Source organism: Chiroxiphia lanceolata, chromosome 3 (assembly GCF_009829145.1).
Source record: "Chiroxiphia lanceolata isolate bChiLan1 chromosome 3, bChiLan1.pri, whole genome shotgun sequence".
Classification (NCBI taxonomy): Eukaryota; Metazoa; Chordata; class Aves; order Passeriformes; family Pipridae; genus Chiroxiphia; species Chiroxiphia lanceolata.
The window spans coordinates 40,192,479-40,213,141 of NC_045639.1; the positions used below are offsets into that span (position 1 = coordinate 40,192,479).

The 20,663-nt window shown below is 46.0% G+C and overlaps 1 protein-coding gene and 1 long non-coding RNA gene across 3 annotated transcripts in view; one reads left to right on the top strand and one right to left on the bottom strand.

The window, feature by feature from the left end:
- The window catches only part of TOMM20 (translocase of outer mitochondrial membrane 20), a 50,079-nt gene extending 43,007 nt beyond the window's left edge, over positions 1-7,072 (top strand). The window contains exons 6-7 of the transcript XR_004355858.1: positions 5,228-5,408; positions 6,940-7,072. The gene's annotated coding sequence lies outside the window, so the exon portion shown is untranslated. The remainder of the gene's footprint in view (positions 1-5,227; positions 5,409-6,939) is intronic.
- Positions 1,881-14,300, bottom strand: LOC116783825. 2 transcript variants are annotated; one of them, XR_004355860.1, is made up of 3 exons: positions 14,131-14,300; positions 12,458-12,670; positions 1,881-2,695 (listed from the first exon to the last, which is right to left on the bottom strand). It is a non-coding gene; the product is annotated as an uncharacterized LOC116783825 (long non-coding RNA). The 2 variants fall into 2 exon arrangements; XR_004355859.1 differs by lacking the exon at positions 1,881-2,695 and adding an exon at positions 7,393-7,854 and having other exon boundaries at positions 14,131-14,299.
- Positions 14,301-20,663: the final 6,363 nt, after the last annotated feature.

Below are 20,663 nucleotides of genomic sequence, written 5' to 3' on the forward strand. Positions count from 1 at the left end.
GCAGATATCAGGAACGTACCTTTGGTTGTTTTTCATGGGAAAAAAAAATAAGTTGAACTGAGAAACCTTAGGAAATAAAAGAAGCCTCGGATCTCAGACACTCAACAGAAACTTCTTAAGAGTTAGAATCTGAATTCTCTGAAGACACTTGCTCAGTGGAAACTTGTTCAAATCCGGTGGCTAAATCACAGATGATGGTGTGGCCGGCACAGAGCAGCCTCCTGCTGCAGGTGCAGAGCAGCAGCTCTTTGACCTTGTTTTTTTGTGCTGGCAGGGTCACTGTAGTGCTGGAGATACTCTTGGATGTGCTCCTTTGTGATACTTAAATGAACATGCAGGAAGGCTGATGTTGAGTAAGGCTGGACCTGGCCAAGGGAGGAAGGGAAGGAGAGAGGGAGCCCTACTGCAGCACAAAGGCTGAGGACCCCCTGCCTGGAGAGGGGAACTAATGACAGGTGTTGAAGTAGATGTGGGAGCAGGACCAAAGCAGAAGACAGGCTGAAAGGACCAGGAGGGGCAGGAGGAGTCAGATTTGGGAATATATCTCTTCACCAGATCATACCTCCTGCAGAACCTGGGACGCAGCCAACCCAGGGATTTCTGTAGCACAGTAGGTGTCTGTTGTCAGCAAATATTTGGGGAAGCTATTGGTGCAGGCTGTGGATGAGTTCTGCCTGCTCCCTCAGCAGAGGTTGTTGGGCTATCAGTATTCCCAGCTAGTCTGCTTTTCAAGCATGATGGAATTAACAGCTGAGAATAAGAGCCAGTTCTGCCAGTGAGTCATGCAGTAGACAGTATGCCACATGATGGGATTCCTGCATTTTTATTTCAGTTTGCCATCTGCAAATCAAGGAGATGACACAAATTTGACATAGATTGAAAGTATGGGAAGCTTGTAGGGTCAAGCACTGTACATCTAGAAACGCCTGATTTAACACTACCCTTGCCACCTGAGTCCCATCTGCACAGGCATCATGATAGGGCTGCTTTTAGCTATAGGATCAAATGCATATGTAAATATTTATTTTTCCCCACAACAGCTCTACCTCTTTTAATACCCAGGGCAGACAGTTCTCGGCAAGGGAGTGAAGGCTGTATGGGGAAAGGTCTTTGTCCTGCCCAAATGCAGCTGTGCAGGACGAGAGGATCCCTGCTTCACCTTCAGGCCACAGCAGACTCCAGCTGTTGGCATTGGGGATGGTAGGCAGCACCTGTGTCCCTGGCCTGCAGCAAGGCCAAAACAGATGGAGTCCTCAGTTAAATTATCTACCAAATTCAAACAAACCCCCATGAGGCAGGTGCAGAGTGAAGCCTTGTATAACTTGTAACTTGACCACAAATGAGAAAACCTAGGACCCTTGCAAAGGCACATCCTCCTTCCCTGGCTCTGTCTATCAGTATCAGCCTCTGAAGACAGACATGGTTAATCTCTTGATTTGAACAGAGCAAGCTAACATATATCTTCCTAATCTTATTCTAGGAGGTAGTTGAATTTTTTTAGCTAAAAATTACCAAAAGAGGCTGCCTGAGGCAGACATCCAGCATGGTGTATTTGAGCTTGAGTGAGTCATCATTAATGGGAAGAGTTAAACAAATGCAGACAGCGCTCACAGGAGGAAATGAGAAACTTTGCCTCTGTGGATGGCCACACCAGAAAACATGTACATGAGCACATGAAATCTTGCTGCTACGCATCCAGTTAGCTGATTGCTACAGGCAAATACCTGAGCTTGTAATGTGGCATTTGCAGGCTCCAGGCGTGGACTGGCTGTTTTACAGACTTACTGGACACTTTGTGTTTTGCTGTTGAATCAAATATATTTGAGTGATGGTGAAGCATGAAAGAAACACTTTGGATTTCTCTTTCCCTGCAGGAGGCAGAGGTGCAGAGGAATGGTAATGCTGGCCCTTACCTGCTGGTGTGCAGCACACATGACATGTGTGGCAGGTCGCTTTGCAGAAAGATGTTGCTATAGTGGCTCTGAGCAGTCCTGGGTGCTCACCTGACAACCTCTACACCAACAGAGGTTTTGGTAGGGGGTTGAAAGGGCTGTGAAGGTCAGCAGCAGCAGGTTAGCCGTTCTTGCTGCCAGTCTGCATTTTCCCTTTCTGCAAGAAAAGGTATTTTCCTTTCTTGTTACGCTTTATCTAGAGCTGTGTAAACAGCGCTCTCTCCTTGATGTTGACACCTTCAAATGATTTTATCTTCTTCTTAGGGATTTACTTATCCAAACTGTACTATTTAGTTATTTAATCTTCCCTTTAGTTATTTGATTGTTGTTCATTGTTGAATTCTTTCCAATATGATGTCGCCTTGACACACGAATGCCTGCAGTTGCTTTCTCTGTTCAGAGAATGGCTCAGACTCAGCAGCACCCTGCAGAGAGAAGCCATCTCCCTTCTCCTCTGTGATACAATGTTCTTCACCTCTCTTCAGGTCAAAATCAGACCCTCTCATTTTATAAACCAGCATCTAGTTTGCTACTCCCTCTTATCCATTTGCTAGTCCCCTTTCAGCAACTGCCATGGGTTATTTTTCTGAATGTTTCCTGGCATTGCCCGTGTCCTAGTCAGGAGCTGTTAATTGCTGATTTCCTTTCCAATCCCCCATTTCACAAATTTTTTTGTGAGTTTGAAATCATAACCGGAGACTGAAGCTCATGCACTCTTCCTCATTGCTGCATCCAAAATGACACTGTAAAAAAAGAAAAAAAAAAAGAAATGTTTTACATTTTCATAATTCATAATGATATCTTTCCATTCACAGCCGCACTGGACACTCCCTCGGGTCTGAGCAGGCTGACAGTTTGGTTGTATGGAAAGAGAGTGGCATTAAAATGGTGAGCAAGGCTCCTCTGAAGAAGTTCAGTCCTTGGTTATTCTCAGCACTAATGTATTCTGCTGAAACTCATGCAGAAGTTTTAAGAGCTAATTGTTTGGACAGGTATATATACTTTGGAATGGTGTATGCACTTTGTGTGTGCAGGTGACATTTCATTTTTATATTCAGTGTACATTAGGACATGAAAAGACCCAATTTCAACCTAATCTGCAAATGACACCTAACGCCAACCTGTGTGAAACATGCACTACCTGAAGGATGTCTGTGCAGATTTCATCTTTCTTATGAAACCTTATTTTGAAGTGGAAATAGAATGGGGTTTGTACCTAACCTCATAAACAGGGAAAGGGGGGAACAAAAGGTCTTTGTCAGTGTAGCTCCTCAGTACATTGCGTTAAACCAGCAGTGAGCTGGAAGCTTCTCCAAAGCTGTGGAGCAAAATGTCCCACTATGTTTGCCTGTGGGTCATGAGTTATTTTTTCTGCTTTTGAGATCTGAACTCTTCAAAACTTTGTCTTGTATGGATAAACAAAAGCTAGCTACAGCCTATGGAGAGACCTGGAAGCCATTAGGTGCAGAAACATCACAGGACTCCAAAAATGAATTCAGACTTCTTTTTAACTGAAAATAATATATACTTTTAAAGGGCAGAACATGGAAATACAATCATAATGGCCACTATCAGGAGCTGCTGGCAGTTTGTCTGAACAGAAAAGTCCTTTTCTTGGAGATTTCTGCTACCCCTCAGGCTTCTGTCCATTTCTGTGTTGTTACTTGCAGTGTTTAAGCATCATTAAGTTTAAATGCATAAATTTTCTTTGGCTATTCAACCCTAGCCACTTTTGGGAAGGAATTGGCCAGAATCCCTGAACCTAAAATAATCAAATGTCTGTCTTCCTATTAAAAAAGCTGCCATTTATCTGACAAGCAGTGAAAAATGGAATAGGTAACTCAGTATAAGCATCATTTGAGAGACTTGTTGTTGCAAAACCAGGGAAGTGGCTTGCACATAAGCAGATGGTACCTTTGCCAATACCCAGGTAGTTACATGCAATGTCAGTATATTTGGTTTCTTAACATGTGTTACTTTTATTTTCAGTCTCTTGGTTTCTATCACCCTCTTTAGAAATACTCCAGCCACAACTTGTAACCTTTACAGGCTCATCCAAGGAGCATGGCCTTTCAGACACTGCTTTTGAGAATATTTATTGTGCTTCAGGAGAAGTTGTCTTTCTTTTGAGATTGTTCTGGGCATGAGAAATAAAAACTAAAATGGAGATGGTGGCCAGCACAAAGAACCAAACAAAATAATTTTAATGAATTTCCATACGTGCCAATCCACCCTCCCCTGCAGGAAAAACAACTCTCAGATGAATGAAGCATATGGCACAGAAGATGGAGCACCAATGCCAAGTTTGTCTTTGCCTTAGCAGAACTCTCTGCAAAATGCTGAAGCTGCAGATCTTCTAAATATGCTCATTGAGAGAAAGGGGAAGGCCTACTCCTAATGTCTTTTTAGTTGGGATTATGCACTCTCACTATTTAAATCCTCATTTGGTAGGAAATTATTGTGGGTGCAGTGCTACCTAAAATGTTCAAACTACCTGCCATGGAGAGCAGTGCACGTTGCAGCAGCAAAGAAAACCCATCAATGAGGTGGGCTAAATATTTGAGAAGGATCTGAAGCCCACACTAACCTGCCTTCTGCGTGCATGTGACGATTGCCCTTTTGGCAAGCAGGCATACTTGCTGCTGTGTGGTTAGACACCCTGTTCCTGGCCATGGTTTGTTATCCAGTTGGTGTTTATGTTGCTGGGAATATGTAAGGACATGATTTTATTCGAGCTGTCCAAAAGTAAGGCATTCAGTGTAAGTCCCCTCATCATGAGTTGTTCTACAGTTAACAGAGAGACAGTCATAGATGTGGAGTGCTGTGTAAGGGTGCCTCTCTCTTTCCATAAGCTCAGAGAAAACCTTCAACCGCAGCTAAGCCTGTGTTCAGCCATTACAGGTCTGTCTACTCCCAGCTTAGCCCCATCAAGTGAGGCTCTGGGAGGACAGGTTGCTGATGGGTCCTGATGTGGCACAGGTAAAAGGAATGTCACCACCAACCTGCTCTGCTCTCTTCTGAAGGATGTAGGATACTGGAGGAACTTCAAGTAGCTGTCAGCAGTACAACTTCTCCATGGTTGGCTAACAGCTAAAGATGAGTGTCTAAATTAAGAAGTTAAGCATCTAAAGCCTTTATTGAGCCCATCTCTGTGGGGGCTGAAGCTGAGCAGACTTATATGTAAGGAAAAAATCTCCTGCTGTTTTACTTTAATCTTTCAGACAGCTATGGAAACGTTTGTGTTGTGTACTCTTACATATGTGTTTCTTCTATAGGTGCTCTCAGACCCAGGAGATGAGGCCATTGTTTTACCTGAACACATACCATGGGGACACACCATGGGTTGGGTGAGGGATGCTGCTCTCCCAGGACCTCTTGCAACACATTGTCTTGGAGATGTTTCATAAGGCAGGGATGAATTCCCCCCCTTTGGACTCGTGTTGCCTCCCACAGTGAGTAAGCAATGCCTCTCTTTCCAGGAGGTAGAAGATACCTGACACAGAGATGAAATTAATGGGCCAAGAAGCTCTTTTGTTTAAATGAATGCTGGGAGATGCAGAGGTAGACTTGATTTTTACATGGTTAATGTTCCCAATCCTCTTTTTAGTCCTCTCATGGCAACTGTGTACTTTGCAGCTCAAAGTCATATGAATCTCTGCTCAGCAGAAATGTAAATGTTTTGATAAAACTGTTCTTAACAAGTTTAATTCATTTAATCAGCTTGATTAACTGCAGAGCTTTATCGTCTTTAATTGGGTAAGATTTGCTATAAATTAACACTTTTTGTAATTTTATGAAGAATGTGGCAGTGTGCAGGATCTTGCTGCCTTGGCGGTGGCACGGGAGGCGCCTGTCTCTGGCACCCAGCTGTTCCCTTGCAGCCTCACGTGTTTTAGAGCCCTGGAGACCTTTGGGTGCTGAGCCTGCCCGCAAAGCCAGGCAGATGCTGGTCAAGGGGCAGGATGGACATGCAGCTGGAAGTGTCTCAGCAGATACTATTTCTTTTCTCTGTGTTTGCATCTTCTAGATGATTAATCATCCCTTCCAGTAAAAATGCAGCATGCCTCTTCTTCCAACAAATCCCACAGAAAGCAAGCACAGTTGTCCACAACAGCCCTCTCCTTGTTTTGGTTCATAACCAGCCTCAGCCTGCAATGAGATTTCAAAGGCTGGCTGAACAAAGTCCCCAGGTTTATGAGTAGAAAGAGGAAAAGAAGGGATGATCAGAAGATCTCATCTTGGGTGCACATCCCAACTGGTCTTTCCTGTCTTCTATTTAATATAGCAGACAGAAAGGCTGTAAAATATGTCCAACTGGAAAGAAGATAATTTTGTTTTACTCTGTCCAGTCTCATTTTTCAGAACTGAATGTCCAGTTGTGTACCTGTGTGAAACCTCCCAGGCCCTGGAGGCATAGTATTAATTTATTTAAATAGGCAGTTTATTGTCCACATTACGTTTTTCCGTGCCTTTTGCTCAGTATCCCAGATTAGTGAAACAAAGAAGAGAGTGGAAACAAATGAACTATCCCCTTAAATTTAGAGTCTGCCCAAAGCCCTGGAGCAGGCAGAGCATCGACACAGTGTCTGCTCTGGTGGGTTTGCTCTTGGCTTGGCAAACACTGTTCTCCCTCGCACTGCTGTGCTGCAGAGCTGCTGTGCAGCGGGTCCCAGGGGCCTTCCCATCAAAATGCATGGGCAGAAAAACATGGGTTTTCAGCTCTCCTCAGACAGCTTTGCACTTTTACTCCTGTCTGACTCTGAGTTGGAATGGTCCCTGAGAAAACTGTGTATTTCACAAGAAAGGAAGGTTTTTCATCCTTTCCTAGAACTTCCATGGTCCTTCTGCGTGCATGGCTCTCACAGGCCAGTGTGATGCAAGAGGAGGCATTTCTAACAGCAAACAGCACAGTTCCTCTTTCACCTTTGACATTTCTACATTTTGACATTTGATGCCTTTTTTGCTTTTTTTCTTTTTTTTTCCACAGACTAAACATTCACATGTCATATCCTGTTCGAGGAGTTGTTTTAATGGATGCGCTGCCAACAAAGACACTTGGGTTTCGATGGCTGATCCTTTGCAATTGTAACGGTATTTAATGAAAGGTTTTGTCTTTGGAAGGACAAAATATCCTTTATCCAGCTTCAACTTTTGAAAGAAACACCACAAATATTTTTGGATTGGATGTGAAATGTTGTGTAAATTCTGTAATACCAAGGGAGAAAATATGTCCTTTCCTTATTAACAAGCTGTATATCAAAACAAGAGTGCTTAAAGCCTAAATGGTTTTATGCACAATGAATTCATCAGAGTTTTACATCCCCAGTGAGGAGAGTATTTAAATACAGACAAAATGTGCAAAAATAATTTATATATGAAACTAAAGATATATTTGCATGTTTGGTTGGTTTCTTTTTTAAATTAGATTTAGCTTTTCTTTTCAATTCCTCTTCTCTGAAGTTGCTTGCACTTTGAGGCTGTGCATCCTGAGCCCTGGAGGGCTCTGGCAGGAACAAGAAGGAACACAGGAGCCTTGAATGACTCTTCATAAAGGCAGAGATTCAGAGCTGTCCTTCAAAATTATTTCAGTTCACGGTGCAGCTGCTGCAGCATATACTGGAGGCTGAGAAGGCCGCAGCTTACTGGTGCAGTCAGAGGAAGTGGCGAAAACCTCCATCAGTGTTCAGGATGCAGCACGGTTTGGGTGGCTTGGAAAAAGAAAATTTTGTTGCCTGTTGCTGGATCCAAGGGCAAAGCAGCTAGATGTTGCTGATTACCTCCTGAGAGAAGTACCAGGTGACTGACGACTTTTAAATTGCTTTTTCATTGTGCTGTGTGAACTGCACATGGGGACTGGGCTGCACTGGAGGCTGTTGCATCACAGATCATGCTTTCAGCAGAGCTTTTAAAAAAAAAGAAAGTAAATGGTGTTATTTTCAGCCTGAACAGTGAGCAAATTCTCAGTATCTAAATGAGAGCCCTTGAAGTAAGCTCCAGGTGCTGCAGGAAGTGGTGGAGGTGACTCAGTAAATGTCACACTTCCCTCCAAGTCAGTTCTGAAAGCGGTATCCAGAAATAACATTTCATAGGCATCTGGCTGTTTGAGATGGCCCTGCTTTTTCATGGAATTCCACACTAGTGCTACCTGACACCTTCAGGATTTTACACCCCCTTTTTTTGCCACAAATATTGGCCTTTATCTTCCTCTCTTTATTCTTCATTCTAAAGATGGAGATATGACAAGTCCTGAAGGTCTTGGCCATGCTGTCAGCTGCCCCAGCTAGTGGAGAGGGACAACGCTCCTGGAGCCTGGCTGTGGCTACTTGTGCCTGGGAGAGAGCTCTAAGGAGGTGCAGAGTAGCAGCATGCTGCACCTCATGCTGGCAGTAAGATCACTCTGGAGCCCCTTGCATGAACTGTCACCTCCTGCTTTCACAATGATGGGGTTTCATATCCTTTCTGGAGCTGCCTGGGCTGCAGGCCAGCCCGCCCAACCGCCTTCTCCCAGAGGAGCCTGAGGGCTGAGCTGGATGCCCCTGCTGCACCACCTCCACTCCCATGTGCAGGCCTTTCCTCAGCTGTGGGTTGAGGAGCACTTCTCTCCTCTGTCACCACAGCCTGTTGGAGCACAGTGTGGGCTGGGAACGGAAATGGGGATGACATGGGATGGCAGGGAAAACTTTGTCCTGTCCCTTGGAATCCCAGTGAGCACAGGGAGCGCCTGTCACTGTGCCCACCCTCCTCTGCAGCACTGGTAAGCACATTGTTCTAAACATATTTCCCCTCCTTCCTCTTCTCAGCCAGCACCTTCTGTGCTTGTGCCTTGTGTCAGGATACCTTGTCCACCTAAGTTGCTCATACAAATCCCTTAGCATTTGGTAAGAGTGGCAATGGGGCTCTTCCACTTCCGTGCCCAGGGCAGATGGATGAGCTGGAAGTCCCTGCGTTACTGGCTCAGTTCAGGCTGGAGATGCCCTTTTGAGCAAATGTCCTGGTTGCTCCCACACACTCCACTTCTGTTCACCTTGTGGGGTGACCTCACAGTATATAGGCTGGGTTTCTGGTGGAGGAGACTAAACTGGAAAATGCTCCCCAGAAACACCCCATCTGCTTCCCAGCTCAGTTCATTGAGCCAAACTGCAGCTAGTCTGATGCAACCCCTCCTAAAAGATGTGCTACATGGGCGTAATATCCTCAGTCCCAAGTGCTTTGCCCTACAGATCTGCTCCTGTTGGACTGCATGACTTGCTCTCACAGCCTCAGCCCTTAGGACTGCTGCTGAGGTAAGGGAGCAAACCTGAACTCTCTTGGTAGTGGCCACACCAAAGCATCAACCACAGCAGTTCAGCAGTGTTGGCAGAAATCCACAGTGCCTGGACAAGGCAGATAGGTGGGATGGGAACCATAAGTGCCCCAGAACGAGTCCTTGGGGTCTTTGTCTTCAGTTCTCTGCTGGAAATGGGGGTCACTACATTTCTGTACCTGACTGGGGTATGACGGGGGTCAGAGGGATCTTGTTGTCCTTGAAGGACCCAGGGGCACTACAGTGAGGGACACTACAGAAGCACTTGGGTGGCAGCACCCCCTCAGCCATGACTCCATGCCATGCCTGCGATCCCCAAACTGGATGCAGAGGTACAGGAGGCTAGACAAAAGGCACAGATGTCATGGGACAGATTTTGTTTCTGAACACTCAAACATCACAGGTGGTGGGGTTTTTGTCTGCACGTCACTGTAGCCCTGTAAGCGCAGAAAATGGGGCCTGCTTTGCTTCTCACTTATTCTGAGGGGATTGTGTGTGTCCTCATTATGCATTGTGTTTCCTAGCACAGAAAACATGTTTTCAGGGCTTCTGTTACTCTGCTTCAAAAATTCCTACCTTTTTTTTGACTCAGATGAAGCAACCCTTTGGAGAATGATGTCACCTGAACCTCAAATACTCAGAAGTTTTTGATCATGAGTTTTGGATGGCTTCAGGGTCAGACTTGCTGATTTACAAAGCGTATACACACACTCTTCAAAACGTGTAAAATATGGAAGCAATTTGTGTATGCTTGGGAGAAGTGCTCACAGGCTTGAAGTTTTGGGCTTTTTTGCTGTGTCTTTACAATTTCTGAATCTCTGGGGATTTTTACTGTTTCTTTCAAGCAGACACAAATGGCTTATGTGGATCACAAGGCCTGGCCCTTTGAGTTGGGACTAGGTAGCTCTGAGAAGTGATCAGCTCTAAAAGCAGCTTCTTGTGCAGACCCTTCTCAGTTTTCCCTGGGAAGGAGCCAGCACAGAGCACCCTGCCTGCTTCTGAGAGCCCGTACGAGACCATGGCCTTACGATCTCCAAACTGCTGTAATACCAGGGTCGCACTTGCATCCTTTCCAAGCAGTGATGGCAGCCATAGTCACAGGAAGACAACAGCTGAGTTGGCAGGCTTGGCAGCCCCTGAGTGGTGGGGCAGGCTGTGCCTCTCTGACCTTTACAGTGGGGTCAGCCCTGCGAGCTGGCCAGCTCAGCTCCCTCTCTGCTGTGGCTGCTAGGGGGGCAGAGCCAAAATGTCCAGGCAGATTTCTCTGAAAAGGTCAAAGTGGTGCAGCTCGGTGGTGCTGGCAGAAGGGGATTTCAGCTTCATTTGTGGGACAACAGCTGTGAGCTGTGAGCTCACCCTGGACCTTGGTATTGGCTGTGGGGGGACCCCAGCTGCTGCTCAGCCCAACGTTGGCATTTTTGGGTCTGGAGGGGCACCCTGGCATTGCACAGAGCTCGCTGGGGGCCTGGCAGCCACAGTTTCCTGCCTGCTGGTGCAGGGGATGATTCAGAGCTGCTCAGCAGGGCAGCATAGGGGAAAAACACAAAATGCCCCTCAGTAGGCAGGCACAGGGGTGGGAGCAGGGCTGGAGGGCGCACTAGTGCCCAGGCTGGAACAGTAGCACAAGCCCAGGATGTGTTGTGGGAAGCGGTGCAGGGCCAGCTGTCCTTGCATTGGCTCAGTGTTTACATCAATCCTCCCAAAACCCAGGCAGCACTTGAATGCACTGGCCCTCACCAGGTGGCTGTGAACCATCCCCAGGCATTTCTGCTGGACATTAGCAGAGCTGTGGACTGTGGGTGATATGGGCTGTGCCTGCTACCTCCCTTACAGGTGCGAGGCTACTTAAGCAGCACTTTGCGTAGTTTCTCAAAGGGAAGGATTTGGCAACATAGAAAAGGAGAAATGCAAATTTTTTCCTTTTTTTTTTTTTTTTTTGCTAGGGAAGCCACAGGCTTACGAAGTCACCATTCATTTTAGCAGCCAAAGCAGCTGCGCACAGCAGATTTGGTGACCGGACGCTGCGGTCTGGTTGTGTGTGTAGTTGATGCAAAGCTTGGAAAATAATAAACACAAGCTTCCCTGAGCAGGGCACGTCCGTTATTGCGTGCACGCTGTAATTCAGGAACTAGCAGATGTCTGAGCTTCGTGCCCAGCCTGACAGAGACATAGGAAGGGAACTGGTTCAGGGTTTGTGCACAGCTGCGCTGGTCAGATGACTCTATCAGCTGAACCTGCCTCCGAATCAGGCCTGATTTATCATAGCAGGGACTCTGACCTTTGTCTGGTCACAAAAATACCATCTTGGAAAGCTATCTGAAGGCTTTGTAAAGAAGGAGAGTGATGGTAATAATAGTTCAGGGGCGTCCCTGTAAAGGACTCTTTGCCTGCCGGCTGTGATGTGCAGCCTTCTCCCTCTCCGTGTCTCTCACCAGGGCTAGTGAGAGGCAATCACAAAAGGCTTGTCTCATGGGATGGTTAACATTTTTGCTTGCATTTGTCTGGAGATAATGGGGCATTGCTCTGCCTGGTTGTCTTGTTCCCACCTTCAGGCAAGTGCATCTTCAGGTCCACCTTCAGCCTTGCCTGCAGTGTGAGTGGCTCAGACCCATGACCAGCCCATAGCTCTTTGGTGGCCAGAGTGACAGGAGTTGGCAGCTGCCTTTGATCCTGTGCCACAAAACCAGTATACATGGACAACCTCTGAGCAGGCTGGGCTATGTTTCTCACCATCAGGGCCACCTTGCTTGGAACTGAAAACCTGGGCTCAAGCTCTGCTCTTATGTGGCAGGGCAGCCAAAGGCTGTCTGAAGATAGCTCTGCAGATCAGCATGACCTGGACTTGACCACATCTCCAAATATAGCTGAAAAAGAGAACTGGAGAAACCTGTGGATTTCCTTTCAACCTCATCTGCCGTGGCTGGGCACATTGTGCTGCAGGCTGTTGTGGCCACAATCAAGTTGTTAAAATGCTCAGTCGGAGAGCCCAAAGCTGTTTAGGCAGGGCTCTGGGGTGCCTTTCCTACTCTTTGGTGAGACCTTGAAAGAAAGCAGGCTGTGCCTTTTGGGTGTGAAAACGGGAGAGCGTTTTCTTTAAAACGAAAGTGCTGCTTAGCAGAGTTATGTAGTCACCAGTGTCCTTTTCTTTCAAAGTCCAGAGGGTAATTGTCTTTGCCTACTATGTAAAGCAATAGGTACTTACCATTTGCAGAAACAAGGGAGCATAAGTTGGTGGCTAAAACTCAGGAATGGCAACTTGGAGATATGAACTCCATTAACCCCCAGGCACTGCCAATCTGAGGCGTAATTACGGATAGCTATTAATTCCTTCCATTTTTTTCTCCAAAATGTCCTGATGAAAGGTGCAAATGAATCCTGAAAGACACTGTTGTCAAAGGGACCTCAGCAGGCAACTCTGCAGAAAAGGAAAACGCTGTGCAATATTTACTTGTAAAAATCTGTGACTCGTTCCCCAAAGGCAGGCACACAAGGACTGCGGTGTTTGCAGCAAAGTCCAATCTGCAGCTGTGGCCCTGAGGGAATTACAGCTACTCCTGCCAAAAATTACTTGATTCAAGACCTTTTCCTCAACCTTTACAGCATGTTAGGTTTCATACCTTAATGACAAGCAGCAAAAATGCCCCTCAGAGCAGCAGGCAGAATACTACCAAGATGCATGGGTGACCATAGCGAAATCAGATCAGGATATGGAAGGACAAGAAGAATGTGCCAGTTGGTGACACATAATTTGTTTGCAGTGATTCATGGTCTTCCACTTTCACAAATTCCCCTCAGCCTCCTGCACAAGGATGCACTCTCTGTCTCTGGAGTGTTCTGTGGAACAACTGTGTCTCTTGGCTTTCCTGGACAGTACTCTTCTCCCTCACCTGCTCTGGTGATCCTGCAACTCGACAATGCCTGCAGTATCACTTCATTAATACATTAAATACATTTCATTAATACATTTAATGCTTCAGCGATATTTACCTAAGTCCTGTGGCCACACTTAGGAAAAAATTGCTCCTTTTACCAAGAGGAGCCAAATGGAATGGGTGTTTCATGAAAGCAACAAAAGTTTGGGAAGAGGGGAGAAGTCAACTGAGTGCAAACACTGATCAAAGCTGTTCTCTTGCTCAAAACAAATACTAAGAAAACTTGCTCAGTGGGTCATGATGAGCTCATTCAGTCCACTCAATTACTGGAAAAATCTTCCACTTTGAGGAGTATGCATGCGTCTGTGTTGAGTCAGAACCTGGCACAGCAGCTTCAGTACACATTTTTGTTATAAAAAAGTCCCCTTTGTCTTTTGCAACCCTAAAAAAATTCTGGCCCAAACACTTTCTATGTTTCACATTTTTGACACAGAAAATATGGGCACTGTAGTGTCACCAGGAAGGTGATGTCTTCAGACCTAGGTTAGGTCTGTTTTCCTACCCGCAGCATCTCAGTGTTGTGCATCCTTTTATTTGCTGTCCAACCGCCTTTTATTCAACATACAATTAGTATGTATGAAAAGGCTGCAAGCATATATGATTGTACACAGAAATCACATTTTGAAAAGTGTGCTGATAGCATAGCAGAATTCTTCTGCTGAACTTATTGGCATATTTTCAATGCAAAGCTGGCAGCTATTGTATAATGCCTCCAGCCTACAGTACAGGGGCCTCAGAGAAAATGATGTGTTAGTGAGACTGAGAAAACACAGTCACAGATGCCACAGAGCTATACTGGGAAAGGCACAGCAGTTGCAGGGAGGGGTCATGGACAAATGCGCTATTTCAAGCAAAATCTGAGAAGAGGATGTGTTCTTAGCCGCAGGAGGAGAGTGGTCTTAATCTGGATGGTTAATCATGTCACATGAAGAGAAATACATACTGTAAGTCCTCATGATTTCTGTTTCCAACAGCTTTTTTCCTCCTCTGAAATGACTTGCATGTAATTTGGTGCTGCTCATTTGCAACATAGTAGCATCTGCGCTCTGGCATTGTTGATGGAAAACTGGAGGTTTTCCGGGTGGTATGAGCCATGCTTCTGTCACAGCGTTAACCTCCATGTGTCTCTTTCTGGGAGACAGGGAGAGAGAGAGAAAGAGAGGGAAAAAAAAATGTCCTGCTGACGTCAGTGAAGACCACACTGTGCTGGATAATATTACCGTGTACCTCAACCGCCCACTCCCTTTAATTTACTAGAAACTAAGCAAGCTGTTTTGAAACCCATTGCTTCCAGCGTGTTTGCACTGTTCTCCCTCGACCAAAGGCTATTAATTGTCAGGAGCTTGAAAGCTACCTGATTCCTTGTTCAAAGCACTGAGACAGAGGGGATTTCCATGAGTAATAATTTCAGTCTGTGCCTGTGCAGCGCACCGTAGGCTAGAGTAAATTGATCCAGCTGCTTGCAAGACTAGATGGAAAAGTGCCCGGGGGGCTGGGAGAACATCACCAGATGGAGCTGGATGCTGTTGTCATCACGTGGGGCTCCCCAGCTGCTGGGCATGCTCGGGCTTGACTTCCACCATGAGCCGGGAGGCTCAGCCTTCCTGTCTGTGCTGACTTGCAATGCGAGGCAAATTTGCCAGCACATGTTGCAATGTCTTCTCTTGTAATAAAAAGGATAATTTTAGATTAGCCAGAACTAGCTTTTTTTTTTTTCCTCTCTCTCTCTTTTCTTCCCTGCTCAATGTCCTCACTCCACTGACCCCAGTATTTTGTGCATGTATTTTGCTCAGCAGCAATCTTCTCTGTGACAGAGACCATAAAAGCTTCTGAGAGGCGAACTACTTCTACAAATAATAAAAACTGGCAGGATTAACCTGTAACCCGAGGCGATGAAAATATAGATTCCACTAGCCAGATGGCAGAGTTCAAAGATCCACTCACTTCCTGGTGGAGGTTGCACAATTTATTTTTTATTCTTGTTAAAAAGAAATAAGAAGTGAAAACATAGCAATAAAATGTGTACTGCTTGCTTCTCTGGTTTTAATCACATTTACTTTATACCTTTATATTTTGGTGTTAGAGATGTTAGGAAATACATTCTCTCTCCCTTCTGGAGCTGTTTACATCCTACTTGTTTTTTGGTTTTGGTGGTTTTTTTGTTGTTGTTGTTATTTTCCTGGGATGTTTGTATGCTCAATTCAATTTAGTCTATTGGAAGAAGAGCATTACATAGGAGGAAGTAATTAACATAGTAGGAATGCAATTCACTTATTTTTTAAATGAGCAATTTAATTAGAGTTGCAGGGAAAAGAGATAGTACCCTGGATTTGATGGCTGCATCTTTGCAGGAAAGCCCAGGGCTGGCAGCGTGACAGCAGCAGCCCAGTGCAAGCTGGGCAAGAGCCAGGTGTGCTCAGAAGGTCTGAGGGCTGCCTGAGCCTCAGCTCTCTGGTGAGTTCATGGAGGGAGAGATCCATGTTGCAAACGAGGTGCTAAGCCATTAACGAGGTGGCCAGAGAAAGGGCTGCACCCCTATGGTGGGACAGGGGCAGCGGGGAAAGGCATCCCCCAGATGTTAGCACTGCACACTGAGGATAAGAAATGGGGAGCAGAGGCTTTCCCTCCCCACCGCAGAGCAGCTGGCTTGGCAGGAGAAAGTAATTTTACATTTCCTGTGTCCCCCTACGCAGGAGCATTTAAGTGGGACCTAGTTTATCCAGGGAGTGGCAGGAGCAGAGCGAGTGCCATGATGCCCCACCCATGCTGCATGCCCCATGCCCCACGCTCCCGTGGCAGGGCTGGCCAAGCAGCACTTCTCACAAACAACAAACCCACTCTGCCTCTTTACCTTTGCATTAGTCCCTACTGACTAAGCCAACACGTGCAGACAGTGTTGCAAGCAAGGGGACCTTGCCACATCCCTACTGAATTGGCAGTAGTGAATTTATTGGAGAGAGAGGATGAGAGCATGTTAATCTGAGAGCAGCTCTTGGTTCTTCTTTCCCTGGACTGGGTCCTACAGCTTTCTTCACCAGCCAGGCATTAGCTGTGAGAAGAAAGGCTGCGAAGTGTGGGATTTAGATAAGCTCCTGTGTGCCCAGCTATCGTGTAGCTGTCATGAAGTGTACACAGAGGTAAACGGCTCGGCCAGCAAATAGCAGAAGTGGGAGTGGAGGAATAAAGTTCATGGGTTGTTTTTGTGATGGTTTGTCCTCCCTCGCCTGCTGGGCCACTGATGAACACAGGATTTGAGCTGGTGGCAGGGATTTGGAGCAGGCTGCAGGTACCCTTCAGGAGAGCAGCACTGGGAGTTCCAGGCAGGGAGTTTATGATTAATTTTGCAGGCATTTATTGTGCAACGTGAGATGGCCACTGGCCAGCTCAGAAGTTAAGCCAGAAGATGACTGTCAAATGAAACTGTTACGTTTGGCAGATCTTTCCAAAGCTGCTGTGCAAAACAGGCATAGTGAAGCTGATTTCTGGATTTTCCAGACCCTCTGAATGGCATATTCTTGCAGAGCAGTCTTCTTAATTTTCCCCATTTTGGCATAAGAATGTGTATGGCTTACAGGCTGCATGGATTTTAGGTCAGTGTTTGTGTACAGGCAGCCCTCTCCATGCCCTAACATTTACCTGCAAACCTCTCTGGTAATTCCTTGTTTAACAAACTTGCAAGGAACCAGCTCTACTTCAGTTGGCTTTCTGAAAATAAAACTGTGTTTTCTTTGAAAAGCCTTTTCAGCCCAGATGAAGGGGGGGAGGAGATGAAAAAGCTGGTGGTGCGAAACGAGCTCTGCCCGTGCAAGCAGATTGCGATAGAAATTTCCCCCTTGTGTGGCTTACCCTGAGCTAAGGTCAGTCAGTTAACTCTGTTTGGACACCGTCTGGCATGAATACTTCAACGATAAAGCTTAATGTGTAACCCAGGGCTTTTTTTTCTTCTGTGTCAGCAGTTGGCAGGAAGATACTGTAAATAAGGCTCCCTATGAGTAAATAGATATGTGTGGAGAGGGGAGGGGAGCACCGCAGTAAGCAGTTTTGAAATTTATGCCAGCGTTGCTTCAAGTGATAAGGTTATTTGAGTAACCTGCAAACCATACGGATGCACAGGTTTCAAAAACAGGAAAGCGTCTTGTTTAAAAAACTTCTGAGGCAACCCAAAGGCTTAGAAAAGAAACTGGCTATGCGGTTAAGTGATTGTACTTCCTTGTTGGTATCAGGATTGAGGCGGTGCAAGGCCTGTTGGGATGGCGGTGGTGCATATGGTGAAGGGGCAGCTGTGGTGGCCATGCTCACATCCAGCCGCGGGGCTTTTTGGAGGGCTGAGAAATCTCAAAGTTTCCCTACCCACTTCCTCTTTGGGTGAGCTGGGAGCATTTTTTCTCACTCTCCTTTTCAGTAATGTAATAAGAAAGAAGTAAATAATCCAAGCAGTCCGACATCCTCAGAGGATGCTCTGTGTCTGAGCTCACCCTGTCCCCTCTCCCAGCAGACATGGTTCTGCTGTGGGCTGTGCCAGGCTGCCTAATGCTGAGCCTGGCTTCTGACACTGCCAGCCCAGCACCCAAACAGGGAGGACTTTGGGAGGGCAGGGCTTTCTGTGGGGTTTAAACATGGATGTGCAGAATTTGCTGATGTTTTTGGAAAGTCTGATGGCTACGTTTCTCCATAAATAAACCAAAGCCATGTACTTTCTGTTTGACCTTTGCTTTTGGATTAAGAAAATCAGGCCACAAGGTCTGAAGTTTAGTTTGTACAGGACAGAGAAATGCATTTGCCTGGGCACACGTGGCTGCTGGGGCACACGTGTCTTGCTGAACACAGTGTGACCCTTGCTTGCACTGGCAGCATGCTCCTCAGGGATTTACAGAGCTGGTACCTAGAAAACACGAGTCTTTCTCACCTGAAATGACATAGCTGACACAGTTCCAGCACACTCTGTTATTATTTATTGAACAGGACTCAATGGACAAAGTTGGGACACAGGCTTTGTCTTTCCCAGCATCTCAGGTTTCTAGTGGAGGTCACGTTCCTTCCTGTTGAATTTGGGTATGTCCATTTTTCGAGCCCTAGGGGTCAGACAGGGACCTGACTGGGTCCCTTCCCAACAGGATGGCTCTTCTCTTCCTGGAAGCAGAGGGAATATTTCAATCCCAACCTGGCTTCCCCTCCCTACCTGCATTACCTTCAAGAATGTTCACTTAATCTGGTTTTCTCACCAGCGGCAGCTTCAGTGCTGGCCACAGCAGAGCTGCAGCAGAGATGGCTTTGGTCCTTCAGGTCCTGTATTTCAATTGCTCTTCAACTGAAATGTCAATGGCTTCTCAGTCAGTTAGAACAAAGAAAATGTTTGAAAAACTTAGGAAATTAATTTATCTAAACTTGGAGAAATTGGCTTTTTTGGCTAGAAATTTAAGCTCCAGCCAACACAGTGGACTTTTGCCAACTCAACTTTTGCCTTGGTCCTAGAAGCAAGCAATGAAAAGGGAGGGGGAAAAAAAAAAAGAAAGAAAGAAAAAAATCCCCTCCATTGCCCCTTGGATTTAATTGTGGTTTTTTGGTAAGCCTTATAAATCCTGCCCAAATCACATCATCAAGCTACAGGGAAACTGAAACCTTGCCCAAGGCAGGAGCCAGCAGGGCTGTTCAAACCAGAAGGGTTACATTCAGGGACAAGTTCAATGCACTGCAGTCTTGTTTTGAATGGGAATGTGCTCGTCTGTGTGTGTATGTGAGAGAGGCACCTGGGTGTCTTTATCCTCTCTGGATGTGAGAAAAGCTGCAAAAGGAAGAGTGGCATGAGTGGAGGCAAAACAGACATCCTTGCGGCCGCTCCCCCAAGAGCCTTTCAAGTATTTTTCCTCTTGTGCTGCAGCAAGGGGGAGCAGGAAGGGAGGGACAGACACTCAAACTGGCCCATCCAAGCGCTTTATATTTTCCTTTGGGCATCAGACAGACAGAGAGAGGAGGATTTTTAAAAAAAATTTTCTAAGCTGAACTCCTGAGGGTTTTCTTACCCTTCTTTCTTGTGGCACTCTGATATAATTTTTTTGCATATAACTCCCAGCCAGAAAGACAAAAGTGAGTTTCAGCTTGGAGGCTGAGCTTCCTTGGTATCTTTGGTGCTGTCCCGTGGTCCCACGTGTGGGGTGGGTGATGCCCAGCTGAGAGATCAGCAGCATCTCACCAGAGTAAAACCAGAGAAAAACATCACTATTAGTATTTAATGGCAGGGGGTGTGCATGATAGGTCCTGCAAGGTTTCAGCAAGCACATTTTTTGGATTTTCAGTGAAGCAGGGCTTGGCCCGAAGCAGTGGCTGGCATTGTGCAGGGGCACAATTGCCTGCCCATGAAACAGGGGCACCACATAGTGCCCCACTGTGCACCTCCCTTCACCTCAGCAGCTGGCAGCTCCCTGTCCCTCCGGAAGGGAAAGAGCTAACAGCATCAGAATCTGCTGGGGGCTGAGCTATCCCTAACAGTGTTTAGTCACCCATCTACAAACTGCAGCAGAAGCTGAAAATGTTTGCTTGGTTTTATTTGGTTTTTTTTCCCCACCTCCTGTAGTAAAATACATTTAAAAGCACAAAGGGATAAGGCCCCCTCCTGCCAAGCATCAAGCTGAGCCCCCTCCACTCTGAAAAGTCCCACACGCTGACCTTTGCCTTCACTTGGTCTTTTTTCAGACTCATCATTATTTTGGCCACATTTGTACTTTGGAGGAATGCAGGTGTTTCCTCTGTTTCCACCAATGTGCCCGTGCTCTGGTTTCTGAAAGGTTGGGGAGGCTGCTCGTGCGTGTCCTGTCGTGTTCAAGAAGGCATTTGAGGAAAATGTGGATGCAGTTCAGGCATATGACCAGGGAAACTAAGCATTTGCATGCACTTGCATGTAAGTGTAATTTAGATGGGCAATGTGCCGAGCTTGCTTGAAAAACTGGCCCATGTTTTTCCATTTGTGGGTTGGTTTTTCTTTTTTTTAAGTTAAGGAAAGGCAAACAACTTGTTCCTCCATTTGATCTCTAATAACCCGAGCTAGTTCCCTTGGAAAACTTATTTATTCTCCTTGGCTGCTGAAGTGGATGCCACATTTTGAGCATCCTGAGAAGAGACGGTGTGCTTATGGTGTTCTTTGTTGCTGAAGCTTTTGTTGGATGATTATGAGACTCATTTATATAGCTGTTTATGTATTAAAATTGTTGGGTTGCCTGGAGCTACGGATAAGTGCTCCTTGTTTGACATATCTCTAAATAAATATAGAGGCACATTATTAATGGATACAGCTTTAAAAGCAAACACCCAGAGATACACTTAAAATAAGGGGAGGAAAAACCAAGGTTACATCATGTTGCTAGAAGCCAATTCCTTTGTTTTCTAAAATGTTTCTCTGTAGGACACAGATGATTTTTTGACTCATTCAGTGTTTGAGCATTCAAAAAGTCTCATGGTCATTCCAAAATTATTTCAGCAGCA